This window comes from Tursiops truncatus, chromosome 14 (genome assembly GCF_011762595.2).
Source record: "Tursiops truncatus isolate mTurTru1 chromosome 14, mTurTru1.mat.Y, whole genome shotgun sequence".
Lineage (NCBI taxonomy): Eukaryota > Metazoa > Chordata > Mammalia > Artiodactyla > Delphinidae > Tursiops > Tursiops truncatus.
In genome coordinates this window covers 74,540,926-74,567,809 of record NC_047047.1, presented here as the reverse complement: position 1 = coordinate 74,567,809, position 26,884 = coordinate 74,540,926, and the positions used below count along the sequence as shown (strand labels likewise).

The 26,884-nt window shown below is 43.5% G+C and overlaps 1 long non-coding RNA gene across 2 annotated transcripts in view; it reads right to left on the bottom strand.

Annotated features, from left to right (window-relative positions):
• LOC109551194 (uncharacterized) overlaps positions 1 to 26,884 on the bottom strand; it is a 343,444-nt gene that overhangs the window by 275,010 nt on the left and 41,550 nt on the right. For both annotated transcript variants that reach the window (XR_012325803.1, XR_004521671.2), the window contains exon 2: positions 24,780 to 24,886. This is a non-coding gene — a long non-coding RNA (uncharacterized lncRNA). The remainder of the gene's footprint in view (positions 1 to 24,779; positions 24,887 to 26,884) is intronic.

Sequence of the window (26,884 nt, the reverse complement as noted above, 5' to 3'; positions counted from 1 at the left end):
ACGCTCACAAGAGCAGTGAGTTGGAAAGACCTGGGGAGCCCAATCAGACTGTGCTCTCGCCTGTTATCAGTACAATATGTTGCTTCAACTGAGAGACCAAATCCTCTGACTAACTCCTCCAAGAATTGATCCAGACAGCAAAAAGAGAGGAAATCCATTCGACTTTAGCAAGGCAATTGGTCCAGACTTCATACAATATCGTTTCAGTCTAGAATTTTCATCATCAAACAGAAACATTACAGGACTTGCACTCAGTTTTCACTCTCCAAAGAATAGCCATCTTGTTCCAGGCCTGAGCAGCAAGAAAGGAACTAAAGGGAGCCGGGGCGGGGGATCGTCACATGGAGCATTTAACTGTTTCTCACTGTCTCATTTCTAAGCTTCATGACAATTATTAATGAAAAGTTAATGAAGTTTTGAAATTAAGGACAATCGGAAGCTTCCCCATAGGTCAAATGCTCCACCTCGCAAAGACTCTCCAACCATAACCATCAGCTTGTGGCACTTACCCCTTCTCTTCTACTTATTTGTCCTGTGTAATCACTAATGTTTATGCTAGATATTGATTGAAAAGTATCTCAATGATCTATGTGAACTAGAGTGCATTAGTACAGGTAACTCTAACCACTACTATGAACAAGCCCCATAACGTATTATGTGTCAAACACCATAAATAAATAACTTGCTCACATAAAGTCCGAAACAGATGGTACAGACTGGGGGCAGGCCTTCCACATGAGGTTCAGGGGCCCATGATCTCTCTGTCATATGCTCAGCCCTCTGCTAGGACCATGGAATCCCCTGTGTTCAGCCAGCAGACAGAGCATCAGAGTGTGGCAAAGCTAAATCCACTTCTTAAAAACCTCAACCCAGAATGACACAGGTGATTCCCACTCCTGATACACTAATCACCTAACTGCAAAGAAGGCAGCCAGAGTACTGTCTAGCTGTGTCTTCAGAAGAAGAGAAAGCACTTCTGATAAAAAGCTAGCCACTGTCTGCCATAGACAGCCAACTGGAACAACCCGTACTCTAATAACCCACACTTTATTGTACCGTATTTGTGTTATATTATACATATATTGTATTCTAATTATCATGGTAACTTGGGAATTATATTTTGGCTCAGGGTGTGTGTGTGCGACCCAGATAACTGGACTATGATGGCCTATAGCCAAATTCAAAACCTGACACTTGCCACAGACAAACATTCAGGGAATCCTAAAATGGTTCCCTACTGAAAACTTGGAATCCAAAGGGATTCAGATACACTTACGATGATCCAAACTCTAAGGCAGAGAGCTTGTCTAAGTAAGAATTTGGGGAGCGATACAAGTTTGCCGAGGGGGGCAGAGTCAAGATGGCGTACTAGGAGGCTGCGGAATTCGCCGCTCTGCACAACTAGGGCACCTACCTGGCACCCGTGGGGGGACCACGGACACCTAAGGGGATGGGAGGAACCTCCAGCGACGGGGTAGGATGTGGGGCGTGGGGGGAGTGAAGGGGGAGGAGAAGTGGAGGTGGGACGGGACTGGCGCCCCCCAGGGGCAGCTGGGGGAGGGGAAGGGATCCCACACCTGAAGGGTTGGAAATTGGGGAACCACTGGGAGGGCAGAGAATCAAAAGGGAGCGTAGCCAGGTTTCCCCTGCCCACTTGGGCCCCCAGCAACCTGCTGACATCCCGGGTCTAATCCTCTGCCCACCAAGGCCCCCTCCAGCCATGAGGGTCCTGAGGGACTGGGAGGGAAGGGGGAGCAAAAGTAAAGGCCGGACCTAGGGGACCAGCACCCCTGAGCGGCGGCTGGGGGAGGGGAGGAGTTCCTGCATCCAGTGGGACCCACCCACGGTTAGGGATCCAGCGGGGACAGGGGAGGCCCTGGGGGAGATGGTGGGGGAGGGGCACGCAGGAACGGAAGGGAACGTGGCCAGCCTTTCCCTGTCCACTTAGGCACCAGGAAGCCTGTTGGGCTCCCCTGTCTAATCCTCTGCCCTCAGAGCCTTCCTCCTGCCGCGCAGAGGCCAAGCCCCAGCCCTACACCCCTACCCAGGGCCCCACCTCTACACTCGGAGACCCCCTCCAACTTGCCGGGCCTAAACCCCATCCACACGCCCTCACGCAGGGCCCTACCTCCCAACTCAGGAACTCCATGCTGCAGAAGGCCCCCTTTCCACGTGCTGCCTCCCCGCTCCTGCGCAGGACCTAAGCAGAGACCCTGCCCCACGCTTGAACGTCCCGCCGAGGCCCACCCCCCCAGGGCCTTTTCCGGCTACATGGGTTCGAAGCCTAGGCCCCGCCCCATGCTCAAACGTCACGCCCACCACCGCCTAGGCTCCACCCCACCCTAAAGCCCACCCCTGCCTAAGTTCCACCTGTGCCTAAACTCCGCCCCCATAGCCAAGGCTTTTTTTTTTTTCTTTTTTCCTCTTTTAGATTGGGATTCTGTTTTACCTTCTTGATTCGTTGTTAATTCTTTTATATTTGTACTTTTCCTAGTAAATCTTTTTTTTTCTAATTTTATTCTTTATACTTTGTTATTGTTCTCTTCTTTTGGCTTGTTGCCCGTTCCCCCCTGTTTTTTTTCTTTTTTCTGTTGTGGTTTTATTTTACCTTGCTTCAGTTGTTTCAATTATAGTTTTATTTTTCATAATACATTTTTTTATCTTTCGGATTTTATTCTGTTTTTTATTCTTTGATATTGTACTGCTCCTTTTTTTCTTTCTTTTTTCCTTTCATTCTCTATTTTTTTTTTTAACCATGCCACGAAGCTTTCAGGATTTGGTTCCCAGGCCAGAATCCAGCCTAAGCTCCTATGGTGGGAGCTCCAAGTCCAAACCACTGGACTGACAGAGAACCTCAGACCCCAGGTAATATTAATCAGAGTGAGGCATCCCGGAAGTCCTCATCTCAGCACCAAGACCCGGCCCTTTCCAACTGCCTGCAAATTCCAGTGCTGGATGCCACAGGCCAAACAACCGATGAGACAGGAATACAGCACCATGCATCAAAAAAAATAAATAAAAATTGAAATGACAAAAAAATGTTACAGATGAAGGAGCAAGGTAAACACCTACAAGACCAAATAAATGAAGACGAAATAGGCAACCTACCTGAAAACAATTCAGAGTAATGATAGTAAAGATGATCCAAAATCTCAGAAACAGAATGGAGAAAACACAAGAAACATTTAACAAGGATCTAGAAGAAGTAAAGAGCAAACAAAAAGTGATGAACAACACAATAATTCAAATTAAAAATACTCTAGAGGAATCAATAGCAGAATAACTGAGGCAGAAGAACAGATAAGTGAGCTGGAAGATAAAATGGTGGAAATAACTGCCGGGGAGCAGAATAAAGAAAAAAGAATGAAAAGAACTGAGGACAGTCTCAGAGACCTCTGGGAAAACACTAAATGCACCAACATTCAAATTATAGGGGTCCCAGAAGAAGAAGAGAAAAAGAAAGGGTCTGAGACAATATTTGAAGAGATTATCGTCGAAAACTTCCCTAACATGGGAAAGGAAATAGTCAATCAAGTCCAGGAAGCACAGAGAGTACCATACAGGATAAACCCAAAGAGAAAACGCCAAGATACATATTAATCAAACTATCAAAAATTAAATACAATGAAAAAAAAATTAAAAGCAGCAAGGGAAAAGCAACAAACATAAAAGGGAATCCCCATAAGGTTAACAGCTATCTTTCAGCAGAAACCCTGCAAGCCAGAAGGGAGTGGCAGGACATATTTAAAGGGATGAAAGTGAAAAACCTACAACCAAGATTACTCTCCACAGCAAGGATCTCATTCAGATTCCATGGAGAAATTAAAACCTTTACAGATTAGCAAAAGATAAGAGAATTCAGCACCAACAAACCAGCTTTACAACAAATGCTAAAGGAACTTCTCTAGGCAGGAAACACAAGAGAAGGAAAAGACCTACAATAACAAACCCAAAACAATTAAGAAAATGGTAATAGGAACATACATATTGATAATTACCTTGAATGTAAATGGATTAAATGCTCCAACCAAAAGACACAGACTGGCTGAATGGATACAAAAACAAGACCTGTACGTATGCTGTCTACAAGAGACCCACTTCAGACCTAGGGACACATGCAGATTGAAAGTGAGGGGATGGAAAAAGATACTCCATGCAAATGGAAATCAAAAGAAAGCTGGAGTAGCAATTCTCATATCAGACAAAATAGACTTCAAAATAAAGACTATTAAAGAGACAAAGAGGGACACTACATAACGATCAAGGGATCAATCCAAGAAGAAGATATAACAATTGTAAACATGTATGCACCCAACACAGGAGCAACTCAATACATAAGGCAAATGCTAACAGCCATAAAAGGGGAAATTGACAGCAACACAATAATAGTAGAGGACTTTAACACCCCACTTTCACCAATGAACAGATCATCCAAAATGAAAATAAATAAGGAAACACAAGCTTTAAATGACATATTAAACAAGATGGACTTAATTGAAATTTATAGGACATTCCATCCAAAAACAACAGAATACATTTTCTTCTCAAGTGTTCATAGAACATTCTCCAGGATAGACCATATCTTGGGTCACAAATCAAGCTTTGGTAAATTTAAGAAAATTGAAATTGTAACATATATCTTTTCTGACTACAATGCTAAGAGACTCGATATCAATTACAGGAAAACAACTGTAGAAAACTACAAACACACAGAGGCTAAACAATACGCTACTAACTAACCAAGAGATCACTGAGGAAATCAAAAAATACCTAGAAATAAAAGACAATGAAAACATGACAACTCAAAACCTATGGTATGCAGCAAAAGCATTTCTAACAGGGAAGTTTATAGCAATATAATCCTACCTCAAGAAAAAAGAAAAATTCCAAATAAACAACCTTACCTTACACCTAAAGCAATTAGAGAATGAAGAATAAAAAAAAAAAAACCCAAAGTTAGCAGAAGGAAAGAAATCATAAAGATCAGATCAGAATAAAGGAAAAAGAAATGAAGGAAACAAAAAAAAAAAACTAAAAGCTCATTCTTTGAGAATATAACAAAATTGACAAACCATTAGCCAGACTCATCAAGAACAAAAGGGAGAAGACTCAAATCATCAGTATTAGAAATGAAAAAGGAGAAGTAACAACTGACACCGCAGAAATACAAACCTCATGAGAGAATACTACAAGCAGCTATATGCCAAAAAAACGGACAACCTGGAAGAAATGGACAAATTCTTCCAAAGCACAACCTTCCGAGGCTGAACCAGGAAGAAATGGAAAATATAAACAAACCAGTCACAAGCACTGAAATTGAAACTGTGATTAAAAATCTTCCAACAAACAAAAGCCCAGTACCTGATGGCTTCACAGGATCAAACATTTAGAGGAAAGCTAACACCTATCCTTCTCAAACTCTTCCAAAATATAGCAGAAGGAGGAACACTCCCAAACTCATTCCACAAGGCCACCATCACCCTGATACCAAAACCAGACAAAGATGTCACAAAGAAAGAAAACTACAGGCCAATATCACTGATGAACATAGATGCAAAAATCCTCAACAAAATACTAGCAAACGGAATCCAACAGCACATTAAAAGGATCATACACCATGATCACGTGGGGTTTATCCCAGGAATTCAAGGTTTCTTCAATATACGCAAATCAATGTGATACACCATATCAACAAATTGAAGGATTAAAACCATATGATCCTCTCAATAGATGCAGAAAAAGCTTTCAACAAAATTCAACACCCATTTATGATAAAAACTCTCTAGAAAGTAGGCATAGAGGGAACTTTCCTCAACATAATAAAGGCCATATATGACAAACCCACAGCCAACATCATTCTCAGTGGTGAAAAACGGAAACCATTTCCTCTAAGACCAGGAACAAGACAGGGTTGCCCACTCTCACCATTATTATTCAACATAGTTCTGTAAGTTTTAGCCACAGCAATCAGAGAAGAAAAAGAAATAAAAGGAATCCAAATCGGAAAAGAAGTAAAGCTGTCACTGTTTGCAGAAGACATGATACTACACATAGAGAATCCTAAAGATGCTACCAGGAAACTACTAGAGATAATCAATGAATTTGGTAGAGTAGAAGGATACAAAATTAATGCACAGAAATCTCTTGCATTCCTATACACTAATGATGAAAAATCTGAAAGAGAAATCAAGGAAACACTCCCATTTACCACTGCAACAAAGAGAATAAAATACCTAGGAATAAACATACCTAAGGAGACAAAAGACACGTATGCAGAAAATTATAAGACACTGATGAAAGAAATTAAAGATGATACAAACAGATGGAGAGATATACCATGTCCTTGAATTGGAAGAATCAACATTGTGGAAATGACTGTACTACCCAAAGCAATCTACATATTCAGTGCAATCCCTATCAAACTACCAATGGCATTTTTCACAGACCTAGAACAAAAAATTTCACAATTTGTATGGAAACACAAAAGACCCCAAGTAGCCAAAGCAATCTTGAGAAAGAAAAATGGAGCTGGAGGAGTCAGGCTCTCTGACTTAAGACTATACTACAAAGCTACAGTAATCAAGACAGTGTGGTACTGGCCCCAAAACAGAAATGTAGATCAATGGAACAGGATAGAAAGCCCAGAGATAATCCCATGCACATATGGTCACCTTATCTTTGATAAAGGAGGCAAGAGTATACAATGGAGAAAAGACAGCCTCTTCAATAAGTGGTGCTGGAAAAACTGGACAGCTACATGTAAAAGAATGAAATTAGAACACTTCCTAACACCATACAGAAAAATAAACTCAAAATGGATTAAAGACCTAAATATAAGGCCAGACACTATCAAACTCTTAGAGGAAAACATAGGCAGAACACTCTATGACATAAATCACAGCAAGATCTTTTTTGACCAACCTCCTAGAGAAAGGGAAACAAAAATAAACAAATGGGACCTAATGAAACTTAAAAGCTTTTGCACAGGAAAGGAAACCATAAAAAAAGACGAAAAGACAGCCCTCAGAATGGGAAAAAATATTTGCAAACGAAGCAACTGACAGAGGATTAATCTCCAAAATATACAAGCAGCTCATGCAGCTCAATATCAGAAAAACAAACAACCCAACCCAAAAATGGGCAGAAGACCTAAAAAGACATTTCTCCAAAGAAGGAATACAGATTGCCAAGAAACACATGAAAGGATGCTCAACATCACTAATCATTAGAGAAATGCAAATCAAAAGTACAACGAGGTATCACCTCACATTGTTCAGAATGGCCATTATCAAAATATCTACAAATAATAAATGCTGGAGAGGGTGTGGAGAAAAGGGAACCCTCTTGCACTGCTGGTGGGAATGTAAATTGACACAGCCGCTATGGAGAACAGTATGGAGGTTCCTTAAAAAACTAAAAATAGAACTACCATACGACCCAGCAATCCCACTACTGGGCATATACTCTGAGAAAACCATAATTCAAAGAGTCATGTACCACAGTGTTCACTGTAGTACTAGTTACAATAGCCAGGACATGGAAGCAACCTAGGTGTCCATCGACAAATGAATGGGTAAAGAAGTTCTGGCATATGTATACAATAGAATATTACTCAGGCATAAAAAGAAATGAAATTGAGTTATTTGTAGTGAGGTGGATGGACCTAGAGTCTGTCATACAGAGTAAAGTAAGTCAGAAAGACTAACACATATATATGGAATCTTAAAAAAGAAAAATGGTTCTGACGAACCTAGGGGCAGGACAGGAATAAAGACACAGACGTAGAGAATGGACTTGAGGACACGGGGAGGGGGAAGGGTAAGCTGGGAGGAAGTGAGAGTGTAACACTGACATATATACACTACCAAATGTAAAATGGATAGCTAGTGGGAAGCAGCTGCATAGCACAGGGAGATCAGCTCAGTGCTTTGAGACCACCTAGAGGGGTGGGATAGGGAAGATGGAGGGAGACGCAAGAGGGAGGAGATATGGGGATATACGTATGTATATAGCTGATTCACTTTGTTATACAGCAGAAACTAACACAATGTTGTAAAGCAATTATACTCCAATAAAGATGTTAAAAAAAAAAAAAAAACTTTGCCAAGCACTCTGCCTTCACTGTAGACACTGTCCAGACTAGATGCTCATGTGCTCGCAGAGGCTGTGCCTGGACAGGTACAACGCCTACTACGTTCTAGCTTGTTACAGGTCACAAAGCATATCAATATTTCTCCTTTGAACGTCAGAACAGCTCTGTATAATAATCTGAGCAGGGATTACTGTCTTTTTTAATTCTCAGTGTAGAATCGGAAAGCCAACTGGCCTACATGTAAGTAGAGGTGGGCCTTAAAGGCCAACCTCCCACCACATCAGCACCCATCACCTCCCTAGAAAGGCTATGACGCCAATCATTTCCACAATTACAGTTGCCTTCTTTCCACACTGATCATTTTCATTAGATCATTCCTAGTGCTTTTATTTAACGAAAGAAAAACCTACCACACATTGTTCCTTGAGTATGATGGACTCTTACCCCCACCCAAAAAAACCCTCATAAACCTGAAGACTTTGTTACTCAAAGTATGGTATGTGGACCAGCAGCATTGGAAGCCCCTGGGAGTTTGTTAGGAATGCACATTCTCAGGCCAATTCACTGACCCTCTGAATCAGACTCTATTTAAGCGAGATCCCCAAGTGATACTTCAGCACACTAAACTTTGAGTGACATTGCTCTAGAATACACTTTAACATGTTAACTTGAGTGCTTAGTAGGGGAAAAAAAGACCTAATATAAAGAGTTCCTACAAATCAATATGAAAAAGAAAAACAGGTAAAAAAAAGACAAAATATAAGAACAGTGAATTCACAGATGAAATGCAAATAAACATAAACATAAAATGCTCATCTTCTCCAGCAATTTAGGAAATGCAAATTAAAACAGTAACATATTATTATTTTTCATCTGTCCGACTGTTGAAATTTGTAGCGTGTGATAATCTTCAAATCGAGAACACTTTGGAAAAGGGGCATTTTCTTACCCTATGGGAGCTTAAATTGTAACACAGGCACACCTCGTTTTATTGCATTTTGCTTTACTGCATTTCACAAATACTACATTTTTTTACAAATTGAAGGTTTGTGGCAACCCTGAATCGAACAAGTCTATAGGTGCCATTTTTCCAAACAGCATTTGCTCGCTTCATGTCTCTGTGTCACATTTTGGTAATTCTCACAATATTTCAAACTTTTTCATTATTATAATTGTTATGGTGACTTGTGATCACTGATCTTCTCCAAGGATGCTTGCAATCTCTCTCTCTTTTTTTTTTTTCAGTTTTAAAGGTTTTGCCCCAAAATTTCCACTTCGAGGAATCCGGTCTATAGAAATACCTGTTAATGTATCAAAGACAAGTGTAAAAGGATCTCATTACTCCATTTGAATTGTGAAATATGAAGGAAATATAAATATCAATCTATAAGGAAATAGTTCAATAAATTAAAGGTATCCATACCAGAGGACTGTGCAATAATTTAAGAAGAAGTCAGTGTCATGAAGAAAATGTTCATGACACTGCTGAATGCCTCAACAAGTTGCAGGAGAGTATGTACAGTATGATCTCAGTCATATAGAAGAGAGGTATATATAGTTGTTAAAACTCATAAGAAACACTAAACTTAAATTTGGTACATTTTATTTTATGGAAATTATACCTCAATAAAATTTATTAAAAGGACTATATGTGTATATGATAGTGGATGCTATGTACTTTCAGGCCAACGAAATGGTCCATAAGGAAGACAAGAAGGCTTTCAAAGTGGCAGAAGCCTAGAAGAAGAGAGCATGAGTGGGAACTTTCTGTAGTGTTAGTATTTTTTTCAACCAGCATGTACACTTCTTGTATTCTAGAAAGCACAAGATAAAAATCTAAATGAAATAAACGGAGTCATTTGCAGTGAGCCCGAATCAATGTGGAAACGCAAATCCAACTTGGCCTCTTAGTTCCTTCCACGGGCTGAGTTCGGTCATTTGGTGTCTGGTGTGAAGGTCTACATTTGAAAGGGTTGTCAACATCACACACATCTTTGCCAGACTGACTTTCCATAGACACCTGTTTATTACTTCACAGATAACTACTGAGCATCCTTAAACATCAAGCCCTTTGCTAAACATTTTATGGAAATTTGATACAAAAAAGAAGACAGTTCCAGCCTCCAGGCCTAATCACTCTTCTACTGAAAAAGCTTACAGCATTCTGTGCCAGGTAGTGTAACAGACCTAAATGCGTTAACTTCTCTTGCTGCCTCACCCACTGGGCACTGTTTATCATTATTTTCCTTATTTCCTATCTACTCTGTTCAGGGTAGGCTTTATGCTGTCCTGCAACCATCCCAGCCTTTGCTTCTGCTGTCCCTCTCACCTGGAATCCCTGTCTCCCTCATTATTCCATGCTCTCATCCACCCAACAAGATCCATCTCCACCTTGTCCATGAAGTTCTTGCTAAGCCCAGAAACCCTCAATCACCTCCCCACACCTTGCCTTATTTGTTGGATAGTCTTGTCTCTCTAAGGAGAAAGCGGACCGTGTCGCCCTCTTTCCTACCCCTCCTATTGTCTTGTACAATGTCAAGTACCTAGGAATAATTAACTGGCAACTATCAATGATTTGTCACTTCATAGTTTTTAAATGTTAGACAAAGGAGAGGAAATTCATAGGAAATAAGTGCTTTTCCAAAAGCCTAATGAGGTAGGTATTTTCCCCATTTTATAGATGGATAAACTGAGGCTTAGTGAGGTTGGGTGATTTGGTCTGGCTCATATAGCTCATAAAATACAGGGTCAGTCTTCAGACCTACTTCTGAATTTCTCTAAAGCCCATGTCTTTGCTCTGTACCATGCTACCCTCCTAACTTGCCACTTAGGTGATCTCATTGAATTCTCACATTGCTGTCTCAAGAAATATTTGTTGATTGATTGATGACATGTTCAGTAGCAATGTGGTCCAGTTCAAGGGTTTCCTGCAGCTGAATTTGATGAAAAGCTCCTGCTGTGCTCAGAGAGGTTTAACCTGCTTCAAACTCTGGCTTTCCCACAATATCATTAGTCTCAGTCCCAAGACCTGTGCAATACATAGCACAATGTTTTATGTACTTACAGGGCTTAAAAGCAACGTCTGAGATGACAGAGTTCAAACTTAAGCCCAGGCATCTGGCGCCAGGGTTCAGTGCTGGGGACCCCCATCCTCTGCTTCCCAAGGTTCTCCCTGATGGTCGCTTGGCCATGTGTGGGCTGGGCTTAGACAAGCTGCTTTGACTTTACCTCCTGAGACATGTACTGTTGGCACATCAATATAGAACACTTGGAGTCCCCAGGAGCCCGGCCATAGTGATGGCACAAAGCCAGAAATGGACACTCAGAGAGTCAACAAGGTGGGTACAGTTCTCCATTAACATGGGAAAAATACTCAACATTTCTAAGCCTGTCCTCTCAGTTATACTATGGGAATTATAGAACCTTTCCTGCCTACCCTTCAGGAGATTAAGAGAATCAGAGAGATCCTGTTTATGGAAACACTGTATATACCACAAATCCCTGCCTGTACTATACTGTCATATGGTGGACAGTCATTGTCACTAGAGGAGGTGGCAGCCGCCATGGACAGAGCCCTGGGAAAAAGTCAGGAGACCTGGGGTCCACTCCTGGTTGAGCTGCCAAACCTCTTCATGTCATAACAGCCAAGAGGCTCTGGACTCACAGTTCTGTGGGTCAGAAAGACAGATTTCCAAGTCTGCTTCATTTGAAAATAACATACACTTACTAGCAGAATGCTCTGCAGGAGAAACTTAAGAAGCCGGGATGTATGCAGACAAGCCACAGTCTCTTGAGTTAATTTCAGCAGCAACATCCTTGGATTATGGGACTCCAGACATAACATTGACCCTCAGTCTTGGTGCCTGAAGCATCTCTTTTGCATCGCTTTTTATTATTGTCAATTCTCTTGTTATTTTTAACCATCCTGGTTTAAGTGCATTTTAATCCTATAAGCCACCTCAACTCCTTTTTTAAACCATGTCATCTATAAAACACATCAATTAACAAGTAACTTGCTTTGATCTTAGTAAGTCATAGAATTTCAGAAATGGAAAAGAACTCAGAAATCATATTTAGCCTCATATATAATAAGTGGTAAGAGGAGACCCAGAGGGAGAAAAGGACATGTCCAAAGTCACACATCAAGGTGGAGGCAGAGTCAAGAAGGGACCTGGGGGCTCGCAGTGCATTGCTGTCCATATCATTGTAGAATATGAGCCTGGGTCTCTGTTTCTCCAGCTATAAAATGTAAATAAGAACACTGTGGTCTTGCAACATTGTACATTAATGCTGTGTGAGAAAAAACTTTGCTATAATTATTATCTGTGGTTTTTCAAAACTTTAATAATAACAAAATAATGTTCTTCCTAAAAACTCACGGAAAGATTCTTGGAAATCTAAGAACACTGAGTAATCTTTATTTGTGCCACTGAACCAGAATACTTTGAACTGGGCTGTTCAGACACACAGTTTGTTCCCGCATAAGGCTGTCCAGTTCGGGGGTCAGAGAAAGCCGGTATATTGGCTTGGAAGCCTTTTAGGTAGAGACTGCTGTGGCATCATGAATATTCAGTCATAAGTAATGCAAAAACTTATTCCGGTTGTTTTTTGAAGCAGGCAGAAATACTTGAGGCTCTGCGATGGAAGGTCCTCAGAAAACAAACCACATCTCATGGATGTAGCAGTGGTGATACTAAAAAAGAAAGGCTCTATAGCTCCCTGGTCAAGAATACGGGCAGAGCGGTCAAAACACTGAGATTTAAATTCTGTTGTGGCCACTGACTGACTCTGACCTTGAGCGAGTCACATGACCTCTGAGCACCGCCTCCTTAGCTAAAAATAGGAATAAAAAGAGTATCTACCTCATGGGATGTTGGTAAAAACTAAATTAGTTAATAATGTAAATTGCTTAAAACAATGACCCATGCGTCGTAAGTACCCACTAAATGTTAGCTCTTATTTCAGTGTTGCAAGCAACGAATCCTAGTTTGGTGGCAGAGTTCATAAATCTCGCAGCAGCATGACTAACTAGGCATGAATCTCAGGCCCTCGTGTCCCAAGCTCTGCACATTTTAAGGGTTTAAAAACTGTATCATTTTCCAACACCGATTTCTACACTATATGAGAGAAGCTCTCTGTTCTTTCTGAGTATTCACAGAGAAGGATACAGGCAAAGGAAAGCCTCAGAACCTGTGAGAATAGCACAAGCAACTGCTTTGGCTGCTTGCGTTAGGGAAGCCTCACCTGCCAGTGAGAATGTCCCAGGAAGCGGGGCAGGAGCCCCCAAGAGGATGCTGCTGAGCCTTTGGCCATGGCCCGCCTGCTTCTCCGCTGCGCCTGACCCGCCCCCTTGTATCCCTGGCTCTGTCCCTGTCTTCATGGTATGACCCTGAGTACATCCCCAGCCCTCTGGGGTCCTCAGTTTCTCCACCTATAAAAAGAGAGAGTGGTTGAAATAATCCCTTTGTCTCTTCCAGCTTAACCTTTTTTTTTTTGATTATCCTACTTGGCTAATCTCTCTCCAATGTGAAGAAATCTTCACCAATTACTACAGAAACTTATGCACAGCAATGGAGAAATGTTAAGCAGTTTCTGTGAAATACCCAGTAACTGCATCAAAATTATTTAACCTAAAATGACAAACACCCAAAGCAGACACACAATATGGGACGTGGAATCTTCAAAATTCTCAGTCAGTTCCTTGGAGCTGGTCAAGCAGCCCCACCCAGGCCACGGGTGGGCTTAGAAACGTTCTAGCAAGACCTTTCCCTAGCTCTCCACTCACCCAATTTTGTGTCACAGAAATTACACACGATTCCCCAGTTAGAGAATAGAGGTCTCTACAGATAACCAAAGACTGGCCCAACTGAGTGCAAATCCAGCCAGTACTCAAGACCCGGTTGGATGTAGCAAGACTTCGGTCACTCACCAAAACAACGCTCAGATCTGGCCCAAGCTGAGGTGTAGGAAGAAGTTCAAAAACAGTCCTCAAACCTGGGGCCAGACTTTTTAAAAGAAATCCCAGAAGACTCACTGACTGTTATTTTTGTCAATTATCCAGGGTGGCTCTATAGGGAAGTACCTCGCTTGAAGAAAACTCAAAGTAAAATCGCCAGCACCAAATCTAGAGCTTAACCACAGCAGACATCTGATGCCTGTTTCCTAAAGAAGACATTTATCTATTTAGATATTTGGGACTCTTCACTTTAGAAAGGAACTCACTGCCAGATTCTGGGAAGAAGAACCTTCTGGACGTTTATGTCTGTTCATGTTCTATGCTGATGAGCCTGTTTGCCACAATCTTCCAAGAGTCTCCTGCCCTTCCCTCTCCTCTATGCCTCGGAGCTTCCATTTTATTTTGGTCAATGGGAGGCACCAGCAGGAAAGCAAAGAGCAGGAAGAAAGAGAGGTTGGGGTGTGTACTTACTCCCCATCGGATTCCCAGCTGCATCCCATCTCAGTTCCGGCTTCAGCTGCTTTCTAGTTAGTCCCAGCTGCTGTGCTGCAGGCTGACTCTCAGGGACCCAGGTCTCACCAGGGTCCAGTAACACTCTTGGCCCCTTCCCTTGCCTTGCCCCTCAGGCCTAACGGCTTCTCATGGTGGCTAGACCCTGGGTGCACAGTCCCTTTGCTCACCTCCCCCTGCCCCTGCATCTGGGACTGATGCGTAAGCCATCAGCTATTTGGCCAGACTGAAGTGGAGTCAATATTAGGCTCTAGTATCTGACTTTAAGAGTCATTAGGGCCAGAGAAAATGCATGTCTGGCATTTTTGAATAAAAACGTCAGTAGAAAAATGAGGATTCAGTTAACAGGTGTTGCAGGAATACGGTTGTTATAAAAGGCATGTATAGTCTGAATCTGGTGCTCGCGACAAGAGTATGTGCAACCAACTTTCTCAGAGCAGTAAAGATGTCCAACGCTTCCTCTTCTTATCTCATCACTACCTGACAATTTAGGAGGAGTCAGAGATCATAAATGGCCTCAGGAGTTCTTCAGAAAATCTCTTCTCAAGGGAAACATAGAAGTGACGGGAGCAGCTACTGTGAACGATCATGGAAATGAGCGAATTGGGGTGCATTTTATGAAGCCACATTGACCCAATACATCATGCATTTTACAGTGTGGCAGAGTAGCCGAGGGGGTGTCAAACCTCAGAACAAACCAGGAGCCCAAAGTAGACGTCTATCCTATGACCAAGATCATAAAGGCTTCTGCATCTGGGGCAGAAACGTGGAGGCAACGTATCCCTTCTTGCTATTCCTGGGCTTCTCTGAGTCGGCCACTGCCTCTCTTCTCTGCAGAAACCAGAAGGGGCACAGACACTCATTCCGTCCTTCCCAAATAATGGGAGGCATGTCCAGTTTCCCAGCCTCAGAGGACTTTGCCGCCCAGAAGGTGACCTCTTCCTTTCCTCACCCACAAAATCGGCCCCGTCCCTTAGGGCATCTCTTAGATTCTGTGACGCAGGCTGCTGCTAATTCTGTCTTCAGACGCGTTTAATCATCTGCTGTTTACTCATCCTTTGAAAAAATATTTATCGTGTCTAGTTTGCGCCAACTATATGTATCAACACTGAAGATAGAGTAGTTAAGAATTTAATTTAAATTAAAAGTTAAATTTTAAAGTGGACAAAGAATTACAGATAGTGAGAACTGCTCTGAAGAAAAGAAAGCAGAGAAGTGGGCTAGAGGGTGGCTGAGGGCAGGACCACAGCACTATTTCAGAAAAGCCAGTCGTGAGAGATGCCACTAAGAAGACACTCGTTCCATCCAAAGCGTCAGACCTGCCTCCATGGTGTGGATCTCGTCGGCACGCTCTCTCCGCTCAGCCAGCCCACCCCCGGCGCAGGCCACAGGCTTCAGTCCCACCCAGTCGTGACTCCCAGCCCGTGGGCCGCCTCCACACTTCCCTGCCCTCGCTCAGACAGAATCGTGTATTTAAGGCTGCCCTTGCCCCACCCACTCATGCTTCCCTGGCTCCCACCCTCCAGTCTCAGGTCAAATATGCAGTCACACAGCACTTCCTGACCCATTACCTCTGCCTCCACCACCCTTTTCTCTCAGCCTTCACTGACCTCTGCACACACATTCACCTATTACATCACTTTTAACACGTTGTCACACTTTTCATGTCATATTAGAATTATTGCTTTGATCATCTGTCTTCGTATTAAGCTGCAAGCCCTACGTTATACGCCCAGCATCTCTCACTGCACTCGGCCTGCAATACTCTCCCATAAAGCAAATAAGCCTCCCCAAACCTATGTGATTTTAGAATGGAATTGTCCTGATTTTACAAATAAGGCTCAGAGAGGTGAACTCACTTACCTAAGGTCACACAGCCAGTAAATGGTTGAAGCTGGAATTTAAAACTCAGTGTCCTGAAGCCAAATCCTACACATAGAGGGTTAGCATCCAGACAATTAGGGGAAAAGAAGGAAATCTGGGCCTGAAATACCAGAGTCACTGGCAGCCCCTGCACAGGTGTCATTTTGAGTCTCCACAGATCTCTGCATGAGCCCCTTTCCTCCTAGCCAGAAACTGAAGCTTATCTGTGGTATTTAAAGGTCCAAGAAATTGGGCAAAGTTTCATGGTGGGGATGGAAAACGTCATCTGCTTCTGTCAAATTTCAAAATCTTGCAGTAGTTGTCTTATTTTTTTAAATGCCCTTCATTCTAAAAATATCTCCCCACTCCCCCTCCAAGAAATTCCCTTTTGTCACTTAAATGGTCAAAGAAAACCCTGAGGAGATCAAAAAGTGGCCATTCAGGGCGAGCAGCCCAGAGTGGCCCCTGTGTCTTAGATCTCTGAGAATCCTCCAGGCCCAGAGGCAGAGCACCCAGCTGAAGCAGCGGACGTTTACTTTAAACTCTATCCTTCTGCCACTGCAGGGAGGTAGGCTTGAGCTGAACACTCTCCCTGGAAATCTGGTTGCCTGTGGGGATTTCAGGTGAGAACCCCAGCCCCCCTCCATGTCCCTTCATCACCTGTCCACACGGGAAGGCGGGAACCACCACCCTCATTTCATATCTTTACCACCCGCAGACCCAGTTTCCGCCTGAAACCTCCTCTGACAACTGCTGTCTCCACTGATCCATCCCGTCCGTCGCCACATCACTGCTTCACTTGTGTCCTCTCCAGACTGATCCATTGGAGGGCAGACCCGGGCCTCACACCGATGTGCCCCCCACAGTGTTTCACCCACTGCTCTGTGTACAGCAGGTGATGAATAAGCAAGGTCACTGAGGTCATCCTCCACGCCTGCAAGTCCAGAGCTATGAGTACTTTCCAAACAGCACACACTGCTCTGATCCCAAGAGGATCAACTGTGCAGATGCAGCGCCTTCTGCTTCCTAACGTCCTAGTCCGAGGGAAGAGAAGACGTACTTTCCCAAAAGTCCTGCTGGGGTCAGGAGTGAGGAAGGGTCCAGTTATTTGGAACGTGAGTCCACAAGGCATCCCCCGTGCACGTGTGTGTGGGTGTGTGTTAACACTGACACAGCCACAGCCTTCGCTCCTGCCCCCGCTTTCAACCAGTGCACACGGTAGACTCAGCTCTGGTGGAATGGGTAGGGCGGGGCTGGGCCCCATGAGAACTGGGCCCCATTTCTCCCCCACGGGCACCTGGGCAGAAGACGGGCATGGAGGGTGCTTTTCCTAAGCACAACTTTGTTCAAATAAGAAGTTGACCTATAATTTGGAGGTTGACTTCCTGAAGCTTGGCCTGTGTTGCAGGCAGTATCTGTTCAAAAGGGACAGAACACTTGAACAATGAACGAGGCAACCATGCTGGAAGAGCTTGCCCATGATACATGCAAAAAGATTCTTTCAAGAAAAACTAGAAACTATACACTGGGCCACTGGCAGTCTCTAGTGGGTCTTAATCATGCCCACTGTGACAGCAAATGCAGAATGGAGAGGTTCCAGAACTGCAATTAAACTATAAAAGTGGCCTTTCCACTTAACCCTCTGGGGTCTTCCTACGTAATATGCCCAAGAAGATCACAGGTAGGTCAGGAAAGAAGGGGGAAGAGAGTTAGTTCACACACCTGTGTCATCCAAAGTGGCCTAGTGTCCACTGGTCCCTTCTCATTCTCCCCAGTGGATTACAAAGGACCGTGGACATAAAAGTCGAGAAGCCCAGGCCTCCTAATACTAAGATAACACTACACCCTTCCCATTGCCTTTAGAGTGAGCACTGAGAGCTATGTCTTCAGGCCCGGGGTTCATCACACTGGTTCACCATGCTTCTTCAGGGACTTCCTGCCTAGCCAGCACTGCCTGCTGAGTCCCAGCTGAGGAGCTAAGTAAGTGACCTACTGGACCCCAGGTGAACACAATTGTACTAATGAGGCAGGTTAATTGGGACTCAAGAGTTAAAGGCAAAATGTGTCCTCAGGGTGACAAGAAACTTTCAGACCTTCTTTTTGGGCTACCTAGTGATGGACGCCCCAAGAGTGCACACTGATGACATCCATGCATGTGTATGTGCACAGATGCCCAGGAGACAAACTGGGGTTGCCTGTGAGGCCACAGCTCTTCCAGACAATGCCTTACCTCTGCTCCCTCATAATGTTCTTCCCTTCTCCTGTGGCCTCAGCTAAGCCAGATGGTAAAGCTACTTAAAAACACACACAAACACAGACACAGAGAGCGAGCGCGAGAGTAAACATACATCTGGTACAAGCAAATCCTGAGAGCCTTCATTCTGAACGTGTGTGATTTACAGGCCTGTCGCTGAGACAGATGAGGAGGAGAAGGCAATGGATTCACAGCAGGATCTATGAGGTCATATCAGAAAGAATGAGCCCAGAGCCTTCAGGGGATTCCCCTGTGCTAAGATTCTGGGCAATGGGAACACCTATTAATGAGGGGGCTTCCACATGCCAAGTGTAATTCTTAAGTAATACCACTGTCAACGTGGCTATGCACCCTGGTCTCAAAAGGATGTGGGCATGATTGTTATTTTTTAGAAGATGATAAAAATTTATAATCAGCTACAGAAGAATGGCTGCAAAGTAAGTCATACTGAAAAGGTCTGAGCTAAGGACATTTACTCTTTAGTGCACAGCATGAGATTTAGTTTGGAAAAATGAGGCAAGTTTATTATACATATATATCAAGCCATTATAGTGAGGCATGGCCGACACTATTCCATCATCCACTGTACCCCTAGAAGGCCTGGCCCATGCCAAGTCAATGCATATTCCATGATCATGAGCCACCCTTCAACCTCTTCTCCAGGGCACCCAGCTTTGGACCGTAGAACTGCCTTGCCTAGGGACACATGCCACGCCAACTTCTCATCTGTCCCCTATTCCTTCTTCAGTGCCAACAGCCAACTGCATCCTTTTGCAGATCTCTACTATCTATCAGTTCTTTCCACCGACCTCAATTCAGTGCAGCCATTAGACCACTACCCTCTTGTCTCCTGGAAAAATCGGACCTTCAGTGACTGGTCCATCAACAAGAAATGTTTCATCTTTAAAATGCTGCTTTGTTGTGCATTTTGTGAAAGATTTTGGCAAGAAGCTGGTTGTGGTTGGGTGATGTCATTTTCTCAACCCAAGACGATGCCTGAGAGCATGTCCACAATGCTGAGTAACATTTGGAAAAGCAGAAGCCAGAGGCCTGCTTCTTAGGCAGACTTCCGTTCTGTCCTCCACATAAAGAGGTCTAATTCACACAGGATACCTAGGAGACTCAAACGCTAACTAGCACCATATCCTGCTGAAGACTGAACTAGTTCTGGCAGTATGAGAACTAAGGCCTCTCATCTCAGGAAAAATCAAGGCAAAGTTAGACCCTCGAAGCAGACTTGCTCGCTTCACTGACAGAAGTTTCCAACGGACCTGGGCTCCATTTTGGTAGGTATTAATCTGCAGTGCTTGCCAAAACCTTAGCAACTGGACTGATAAAGTCATGTATGTTGAGTTATTCCTTTGGGAGATGCGATTGGAGAGACTAAGTCTTCACACCCTCCCCATATCTTCTAATAATCATATGATTAGCGTTGGCAGCTGGCATTATGGGGCAGCCACAGGCAAAGAAGAATCCCCTTTTCTTTCCTGTGAAGGTGATTGATGTCTAACTGGGAATCAGAACAGCAACCCAGTCCCATTGGCCCTAGACTCCCATCAACTGAGTTCATTTCTCCAGATCCATGGGCAACCCTACTACAGAATGAAGTGTAACCACTTTGTTTTATCTTGCCAAAAGAATGCTATGATAAGTTCTGTTGCCAGTGGTGGAATCTGCAAAGTAAAATAAAAATCAGTGCCTCTTGGTCCTAGACACAACCACAATAGCTTTATGGGTCCAAATTCTGAAAGCTATGAGAGTGAACATCTTGTTCGTGTTGATTTTAGCAACTTCCAAAGATGTTATGTGGATCTCTCTGCCACCCACTAAATCTCCCACTCTTGCCACTTCATCAATGACTACAAATTTATAAAGAAAATCTGCCTAAGAAAAATCCCCACTCCTCATAAAACTATGATCTCTACACACAAGAATCCTTTATGGAAAAAGCACTTTCAAATTAAAGTTCTAAAACGTATTTAAACAAGGATTGTCTCATTGTTTGCGTACCACATAAAGAATAAAGGTGTATCATGGTGAATAATTTTCAAGCTCTGTGCTCCACATACTGCAGTGAAAGCGTTCCAACTCCAGTGTGAGCACCTTGAGGGAACAGGGTTTAATTAACTGTGTACCCCCAGAAACTATCAGAGTTCCTGGAACACGGGAGATAATAAATACTTGTTGAAAGACTAAATGTCAGACGTAGCCAACACTGGGGGCTACATAATAAATCCTGGGTGCCAACTTTTGAATAGAATTAAACCCCATACCCCATGCTCTTGCTCCCTCTCTCAATATCCATACACACACAAACACACACACATACACTTAGACACACTCGTGATCAGCTCATCTAGGCTAATATACGCAAAGATAAAGAAATAAAAGATGTGGTATTATATCTGGAAATTATAATTTAGTAAGGTCAGGAAAGACCCAAGTTTCTGATTCCGTTTTTCACTCCTCCTGAGAGATGATACCTCTGGGATAGGTAAAAGTGAAAGTACACAGTGCTATGATTCATCCTTGGGTTACAACTTAAAACTTCAAATAAACTTTAAAAATTGGGGATTGGAGGGCTTCCCTGGTGGCGCAGCGGTTGAGAGTCCGCCTGCCGATGCAGGGGACACGGGTTCGTGCCCCGGTCCGGGAGGATCCCACATGCCGCTCCGCGGCTGGGCCCGTGAGCCATGGCCGCTGAGCCTGCGCATCCAGAGCCTGTGCTCCGCAAGGGGAGAGGCCGCAACAGTGCGAGGCCCGCGCACCGCAAAAAAATAAAAATAATAATAATAATAGCAACAGTGAGAGGCCCACGTATCACAAAAAACAAAACAAAAAACAAAACAAAAAAAATTGGGGATTGGAAACATACATTCGATTCTCTGCTTTTGCTCTACCTAGTTTTTGTTTGCTTGTTTACTTGCTGTAGTTGTTTTCAGCGTATGAAAACATAAAACAAACCTGTTGAAACACTCATGTTCTTCCATAGAGAAAGCATACAGAAAGACAAGATGCCTTCAGGAGAAATCCCGCTCACCCCCCGCACCACACTCTCAGCTCGAAAGCCCTAGTTGCTCATATGTGTTTCCCAAACTGATCAGCAGACACTGGCTTGTTGAAGACTGGACCCAGGGATCATTTTCGAATACATGGCTCGTTGGTTTTATGAGTTCTTGGTAACCATAAAGGTCTTGAATTCCTTTGCAAACAGCAAAAACATATTTCCTCTTTGTGGGGTACCAAGAGTTCATACCAAAGGCTACAGTGACATATTCTTGGTCTGTGCCTCTGAGTAACCAAAGGCCACCACTCCACTGACATGCGGACAGTCAGGCATTAATAAAGATAGTTTCTCCTTTAAAGAGAGAGACACGTGGTCTGAACCGGGCTGATCTTGGATAGCACCGTTTGCTAATGAATCACCTCAGTGACCAAAGATGCCAGTCAGTATCACTAAAGATCCAACACATTTACCTGAAAGGATCGAAACGTGATTTATCTACTTATTTGGATTTTCTGATTTACATTAAAAAGGATAATGTTAAGAGTAACGCCCAACATTTCTACAGGATATAGTTTGCAAAGCTTCTTTCTTTCCGTGACCACTTTTGAAATCCCTCAAACCTGCCCTCAAGGCAGACAAGGCAGGCTCCAATGTGATTTGCCTGCACCTCAGGTGGAAGGGTAACAGGAGTTAAAATGAGATTCTTCCTAATAACACATTATAAAATGAGATGCTAGCCCACTAATGCAGGACTTGCAAAGGAAATGTTTCAGAAATCACATTGGCAATCATTAGTCCAAAATCCACTCTGAAAAACTTTGAGGTTGAAGAGACCAAGAAGAAAGGATTTCTTTGGCAAGAATGCTAAGAATTACACCACCCCTACACACATTCCACAAGGAAAAGAAAGGGAAGGCATCCCTTTTACCTGTGGGAGGCTTCAGGATTACAGTTTGGAGAGCTCGACCTGGGGTCTAAAGGCACAGAGACTAGTGCTGGCTCCAAGCTTGGAGAAAGCCACAAGGCGGGGCAGTGATGGGCCACCCTAAAAGCAGAGGGAGGAGACAGGCTGCACTGGAAACAGCCTGGGTTTGGAGTTTCCCCTGGGTTCCATAAGGATCCTGTATAAAGATACCAGAATATATCATGCTATGAAAAATTCTGCCCAGGAATCGTCCTGGGAGCTGGGCAGCTAGATAACCCCAGGCAAGGCTAGATATTGATATCTAGAGTCGGAAGTGGCCAGTCTGAAGGGGCATTGACTGTGTTAAAGGAGCAGCAGTTGATCCCCAGTATGAGTGTGGAGCTACCACCAAACCCACAGGGCAACAATAACTGATCATGACGGTCCCCATCAAGCCACACCTTTCTTGCTCACTAACTCTCTCCCACAAACCCTCTGCAGCCCTAAAGGCCCTGAGCTGACTAGGGACAGGTATTAGAGGGGGAGAGACGTTTCCCACCTCCAATGGAAGGCTTCCCTGCCTGAGGTATTAGTGAGTTGAGGAAGGGGAGAAGCTTCAGTGTAAAGAGAAATTTAAAGCATCAAAAATTCAAAATATCTAATGGCTACCCCGTAGAAGCTCGACTGCCCGGGACCTGCTGATTACATTTCATGGGATGTCTGAATCTGGGACTCTCGGGCTGGGGCTGGCCTACCCCACAATCCATTATGAATAACAGAATCTGGGGTGAAAGGAAGGGCAATCAACAGAAAATTGTCCCACCTCTGCTCTTCAGAGGCCTTGCTATTGTGGAAAAAGACATAATATGTACACTAGCCCTCCTGGGCTAGGACCCTCACCTAGAAAGCCGGTCCTTCCTCATGTGCTGACCTGACCTCAGTCACACTCCCTTCTCCCAAACAAAGAGGTAAGACATGCACCTGTCTACAAGTGACCAGGTGACCAGCTGTGTGCTGACAGTCCCCAAACCTTACAGTCACGTGTGAGTTTAGAAGATGGAAAAAGGAAACGTGAAGAGCGTTATTCCCTAAGGGGACAGAGCTTATAATGATCTGGAGACAAAGCCACGAAAGGCAGCATGGCCTCACCATTGCTTCTCTTGACACCCCACCTGATTCTCCTTGAATTTCATTGCTTCATAACACCCAAAGTTGTTTCATTTGAACTTAACCATTACTGATTACGTGCCTTCTCTAGAAGAGACGCTGTTTTTAAAGAAGCATCTAAAGGGAAGCAGATCTCCTAGCTCCCTCTTCAGCCCTGGCACTAACATACCATATTATGTGGGGAGCAAGTCCCTTCCTCTCTGCCTCTCTCCTTCAGTTTCCCATATGTAAAATCAGAGCACTCAAGGAGCTGACCTCTAAGACCATCATTGCTCTAACACATTATACCACATCTGGAGTCTGGAAGGATTTAAATGTGGCTAAATTATGCAGAATGAATTAGCCCTTGAATTTGTACAGCATATTGTAATCTCTGCAAAATTCTTGTACAATTCATTACCTAGATGGTTTATATCTTCTTCACCTTTGATTCTACGGAATTGGTGTTATTAGCCTTACAAAACAGATGAGGAACCAGACTGAGAGAATTATCCCAAGTCACACAAGTAGCAGGACCAGGAGCTCGGCATCCTGATCCCCAGTCTGGTCTCCTTTCTTTGCCCTACAAACTCTGGTGTTTGCAGTTAACAACAACACGGGCAGCTCCTGGGACCCAGTGGGGGTCCTTTCTCACTAATGTCAGGTAACAACATTACACTGGTCTTTCTCAGAGTCCCAAAGGCTGGTCTGTTTAAGTGGGCTCTTCCCAGAGGGTCTTGTGAACCTTAAATAACCTTCTTTCTAAGTTTGTTTCAGTAACTCTGACCATTTGGAGAGAAAACAAACCCATACACAGAGGAATTTAAGGTGTTATTTTAACTTTGTATACCATGCATAAAAAGTTACCCTTTCACTTGAATTTTTGAATATAAGTTGGGAAAAAGAAAAGTTTTGGCACATGTTCTCCAGGTGAATGCCCCAGGGCCTGAAGTTTAACTCCAGGACAGCCAACAAAACACCAGGGTAACCGGTTCCCTACTCCCTCCCCCTCTCCCACAAACTCCCCTCCCCTTCACTGTATCTCACCAGCCACCTGTGAGGTTCCAGACTTTCTTCAGGCGCTCTGAATTTAAAGCAAGAACTTGGCCCCGACACTCAGAATCTCTCCTGACTTACTGTCTTTGTCTCGTTCACTGAAAAAAGAGAATTATTATTATATTATTTAAGGAGAAATAAAAATCAAGAACATATTCAGTCATTACAAGAGCACAGAACATCCTTATGATACAAAGACCCAACACACACACACAGGTGGCCATAAACATGAATTACTGGGTAGCTATTCAGAATGTCAGGAGTCCCAAACCATCCAGGGCACAGCTATTAATCTAACAGAGGAAAATTCTCCTGAAAAAGGACTTAAGATATCAAATGCCCAGTTGCACCAGGCATTTTTCTGGGTGCCTAACCTGCAAAATACAGACCTCACAAAACTTTCGTTATACTCATTGTTATTCCTACTTTACAGAATAGAAATATAAGCTCAGGAATGTTAAGTAATACTGCCGGGGGGCACATAACTTATAGAAGATGGACCTAGGATTTGAACTCAGGATTCTCTGGATAAAAATTCCACGCTCTTTTCTCTGTTTCATGCAATGTCTCCAGTGATAGGTAGCAGTCTAAAATCTGTATAAATCACTCTGATTGGAGTCCTCAACTCTTCCCCTAAATTGTGTAGCATAAAATAAACAAGCAGCTGGGCTTCCCTGGTGGCACAGTGGTTGAGAGTCCGCCAGCCGATGCAGGGGACACGGGTTCGTGCCCCGGTCCGGGAAGATCCCACATGCCGTGGAGCGGCTGGGCCCGTGAGCCATGGCTGCTGAGCCTGCGCGTCCGGAGCCTGTGCTCCGCAACGGGAGAGGCCACAACAGTGAGAGGCCCACGTACCGCAAAAAAAAAAAAAAAAAAGCAAGCAGCTATGGGCAGCAGCCAAAGCATCTGCATAGAAGCAACTAAAATACACAAGACAGAAAAATATAGCTAGCTAGTATTGCATATTCTATTCTTTATTTTCACATGTATCGTGTCTGTTAATCATCATGACACCACGAAGCAGTTATAACTGCCCCAGCTTTGCATTTAAGAGATGAAGCGATTGTCATGATGTTTCAGTGCATGGGCACAAGAGCCAGGAGTCTTTCAGTAATTTCTGCGTGTTTCAGTGTATTACAGCACGGAATCATCAGGACTGCTCAGGCATAGGCAATCTGTATTCAATATCTGCGGATGAATAAGAACAAGTTTTAAAGATTTCTACCAAAAATGTTTAAAATATAAAAAGTTTTTTTGAGAAATAATCAACAATATATGGGAAAAGTCACTTTTGAGGAAGAGTTCACTCCTTGACAATGTGTATCTCCCCAGATTTCCTTCCTTCCATACACAGATTCAACTCTCATGTTTGTTCATTAATCTTTTACATGGATACTTCTACCTATTCCACTTGACATAAAATAACTGGCTATAATCACACAAAGAGAGAGAAGAATTATCCAGAAGCATTAAGACGATCATGTTTCCTAAACAGTTATTAAGAAAACTAATTTAAGGACTCCAGAATGTATTGTCACAATGACCCACTGGCTCCCTGCTCAGAATTCTCTTCTACTTTGCCTAGTCCTGGAACCCTGCTACCTAGAAACAAATGCAGGTCTTCTGGGAGCTTTGACTACCACCCCAAGTAACCCTTGGATGGCCTGTAAATGGTACTGATAACAACTGATAATTCTTTCACTAATCAATCCCCTAAATTTGCCACTGCAGAAAGACGGAGTGTTACTGGCAAGTACGTAGCATCCCACAGGGCGGAGGGTGTGCCCTGCTCAACGTCAGGCTTTTCAGCTGAGTGGACAATGTGGTGTAACAGTGGGATGCTGGGAGCAGGGACACCGGACACCAAAGCTCTCCTGGTCCTGTTGGTAACTTCATTTCCCAAACGTTCATAATTAAACAGTTTTTATTGAAGTAATCAGCATGAGCTCCTTAGCTTTGTTTTTGCAACCGGTATCGTGTTTATGGAGCCAAATATTAGAGACTTTGATACTGAATACCTCCTCGGATGTGTTAACGTTGGCAGGGTCTCTAGATTCTGAAGATGCCGGGCTGCCTCAGCACAGCCTCCGCTCCAG